General features: G+C 38.1%; 1 pseudogene; it reads right to left on the bottom strand.

Moving 5' to 3' along the window:
* Nucleotides 1-237: 237 nt before the first annotated feature.
* Nucleotides 238-354, bottom strand: LOC112482768 (annotated as a pseudogene).
* Between the last annotated feature and the right edge of the window lie 3841 nt (nucleotides 355-4195).

Genomic DNA, 4195 nt, shown 5'->3' on the forward strand with positions numbered 1-4195 from the left:
TTATACCATCTTAACTTCAAGAATATGTAAAAACTTAATTCTGTATAGCTCTGGCTTCATCCTTTTTCAATTATTGATATTTAAAAAATCACATAGATTTGTATTGTGTGTCCAAAAATGTAGATAACAATTGGGTTTTTAAAAAATATATTCATCTCTTAAATCAAGTAGAAAACAATAAGTGGAGCTATAAACTAAAGTTACAATAATACTAGCTTTTTTTTCTATTATTATTTATGTCTACAGCACCTGGTCTTCCTAGGTGGTCTCCCATCCAAGTACTAACCAGGCCCGATCCTGCTTAGTTTCACAAGATCAGACATTGGGCTTGTACAGGGTGGCATGGCCATAGACCATGGACTGTGGCTTTACTGGGGCATGAACTCAGGACCTTCTCCATGTAAAGTAGCCATGCTAACCGCTACTCTATGGAACCACATCCAATACTGGCTTTTATAATCATCTGTGTGTTTATTTTAATAGAGATATTTATTTCTTCATAAGGATTTGAGTTACTGTTCAATGTACTTTCATTCCAATCTGAAAGACCCTCTTCATGCAGGGCAGGTCTAGTGGTAAAGAACTCTTTCAGTTTTGGTTTATCTGGGAATGTCTTAATTTCTCCTTCATTTTTGAAGGACAGTTTTGCCAGGTATAGGATACTTGATTGGCAGATTTTCTCCTTAAGTGCTTTGAATATATCAATCCACTACCCTCTGTTCTCTAAGATTTCTAATGAAAAATCTGCTCATGATCTTATTAGAGAAAATATAAAGAAAGCTATCTTTCTCCCATGTTTATAGATGTTAATAATGTACCTATCATGTGTTATGAGATAGAACATTCTCTTATAGTATCATGATATCAGTTAAGTTGTAGCATCATTTTGAGACCAAGTTTAAGAAAAAAGCAATTAAATGTTGTAACAGTAGACATTATTACATCATTCAAAGACAAAATTTATTACAGATTTTCATATTATAAATGTAGAGGCCACTGAAGTATTCTGCAGATTTTAATTTCTAATGAAGTAAATGTCAATATTTAATATGCCATGTCATGCACTTCTTGCACTGTTACCACCTGCAGCACTTTGTGTCCAGCCTCTGACCAATCTCCCCCATCACATGGCCAGGCTCCCTGGATCTCAGCATCTCCCAGTTCAACATTTAAAATGTTGGGAGCCTAGCTTGACCTTCCTTAAGTCTATAGTTGTAGCCCTGCCTCAGCCATCCACAATTTAAATGGGCTCTTCTCTTTTCCTTTGACATGCTGCTTCTTGAACTACCTAAAGCAGAGTTTTTTCAAAATAAAGTACAAGAACTTTTTAGCTACCCACTGCTGGCCCTCGCTGGTTCTCTCTGGGTTCCACTGCTGCTGCTGCTGGTGCTGTGAGTAGAGGGATAGCCCTCAGAGCCACACTTTGGGGACTAGGCTAGGGATGGCAGTCTTTGACTCCAGGCTGGCTAGGGGAGTGGCAGGCTCTTTGGTCTTCTGCCCTGACTCCTGGTCCACAGGCTGCTGATCTGCCTGGAAGAACTCAGAGAACTCTGGCTAAACCTTCTGAGTTGAGGGTGGGGGGTACTACAGCTGCTAGGGTCAGGGGAACAGAAGGGCCTTACCAGGATGGTGTGGCACTCCACTTGGGGTTTCTTGGTGCTCAGGATGAGGTACATGGCCATTAGACTGTTGTATGTCTTGCTTTTTAATGAGTCCTGGATCTGGTCCCATTCAAACCACAGGTTTATCATTTCCTCTGACACCCAGGGGTCCATGGGCTCACTGTAAGGCCTGAGTGCCTCCTCCTGGCTTGTGTTTAGCCACAGGTTCTGTGTGATTTCTTTTAAACTTCCTCTGTTCTTGGGGTTGAGGGTCATCAATTTCTTTAATAACTTTTGCAATTCAAAAGATATAAAAATGGCACGTGGTATTTCTCACTCAATATCTACTGCCCCAGCTCCAAAAAGTTCTTTCTCAGAAAAGGCAGGGGCCCAGTGACTATCTTATATAAAACCACTCCTAGGTTCCATACATCTACCACAGGGCCATCATATTTTTCGCCCAGGAAGAGTTTGGAGGGGCGGAGAGTGAGGGGTGGGGGACATGAAAGAGGCTGCCATAATGTGCTCAACTTATTGCTGATAAACAGAGTGCTGAGTCCAAAGTCCATAACTTTGATGTTCATATGAGCATCAAAGTGCACATTCTGTGGCTTCAGGTCATGTGGATGATGGCTCTCTGGTGGCAGTACTGCACAGCAGATACCACCAGCCAGAAAATTCCTCAGGCCTCGTTCTTTGTCATGCGACCACATTGTCCTGCAGGTAATTGAACACGTCCCCTCCACTCAGGTGCTCCATAACAAGCAATAATGTTTCCTTGGTGTCAATCACCTTGAATAACTTGACTATGTTCCAGTGATTCAAGGCCTTCATGCAGTGGACTTCCCTCAAGGGAAGTCTCTGGAGTATGGAGGATCTCTGCTTATTTATGACTTTGACGGTCACCTCTGTCCTGATCAGAATGTGTCAGCCCAACCTTACCTTGGTGAAGCTGCCCTGGCCAGTGGTGTTCAGGGGCTCACAATGACCAATACGGGGCTCCTGGTCAGCAGAGATGTCTGCAAGTTCATTTGACATGATGACTTGATAACTACACTAACTGACAACACTAACAGTGCTAACTATGCTTACTAACTCTGCTAACAAACATGAACTATGCTCACTAATACTAACACTAATAATGCTAATTGTGCTTACTAACTATGCTAATAAACAATAATAACTATGCTAACTATACTAACTACACGAACAATACCAACTATACTGATTGTACTAATAATGCTAACTAAAAAGGTTAACTAAAAAATGTTAAAGAAAAAAAATAAGAAAAACAAAGAAAATAATGAAAAAATAAAGAAAAAAGAAAAAAAGGAGAAAATAAAAATTAGAAAAAAGAAAAAATAATAAAGAAAAAAGAGAGAAAACTTAAAAACAGGAAAATAATAACCAAAAAAGAAAAAGAAAAGAAGAAAGAGAAAAAATAAAAGAGAGAGAAAAAAAAAAAGGAGAAAACAAGCCAACAAGTCCAAGTCTGATAGGTAAATCACCACAAATCAGCTTCCTCGGCTATAAGCACTAAAACCTCAGCCCAGCCTTTATAGAAGTGTTTATAGAAGTTTTTAAAATAATTCCATGATGATGCTGCTTTATGATGTCAGAGCAAAAAATGGAAAAATCATGGCTGAGGATTATCCACAGTGTTTCTTACTTTTTGATCTCAAGGTCACTTTACTCTGAAAAATAAAAATAAAAAGGACCCCAAAGAGCTTTTTGTTTATGTGGGATATTAAAGTATGTTTTTAGAGTTCCAGAAAATTTGGGTCATTTGACATTGACATCACTAGCATTATATGTTGTTATTTCATGCATGGACTGGTAATCTTAATTCTAAGTGGACATATGGTTAAGTATGTTTAGAAATGGGAAACTGAGAGACCAGTAACTGCTTAATTTGGTATGTGACATACTATTAGTGGGTCTTCAGAGGTCCTATCGCCTATGCCATTTTCCCAGGTGGTCATTAAGAAACAATTTAAAAGATTAAAATAAAGCAGAGAAATGTTTTTTTCTCTCTTTGAAATTTTATTGTCCTGTTTAGAGAAGCAGTCTTCCTCCAACTGCCCAGGGATAAGGAAAAGATAAATAAGGAAAAAGATGTAGACACCACTGTATACATATGACGTATTATTGGATTGTACACTTAAAACCTATATGATTTTATCAACCAATGTCACCTCAATAAATTAAAAAAAAAAGAAATGTGGAGGAGAGTCACCTACACACACCAACCTCTAGGGGGAACTCAAGTCTTTCTCTTACCCAGCTTATCTCCTTGCTCTGCTCCTCCACAACCACTCCATAACTCTTCTGATTTTCAGTCCCGTGCTTCTTCCACTTACATCGTGTTACCTTGTTATCTTTCTTATGTTCGCACTTTTGCTTCCTATAAAATACCATCAGTTTGGAAAAAATGTTTATTACTTTCATTGGAGGAAGAGCTATTTCATTATTTCTCATCATAATTCTTACTCTTATCAGAAATCTACATACATATATTTTTATATGAATCAGTATCTATATATACATATACATATATACATGTATGTGTATATCTCTATATATGTATATATATT

This window comes from Pteropus alecto, unplaced genomic scaffold, assembly GCF_000325575.1.
Source record: "Pteropus alecto unplaced genomic scaffold, ASM32557v1 scaffold155, whole genome shotgun sequence".
NCBI lineage: Eukaryota > Metazoa > Chordata > Mammalia > Chiroptera > Pteropodidae > Pteropus > Pteropus alecto.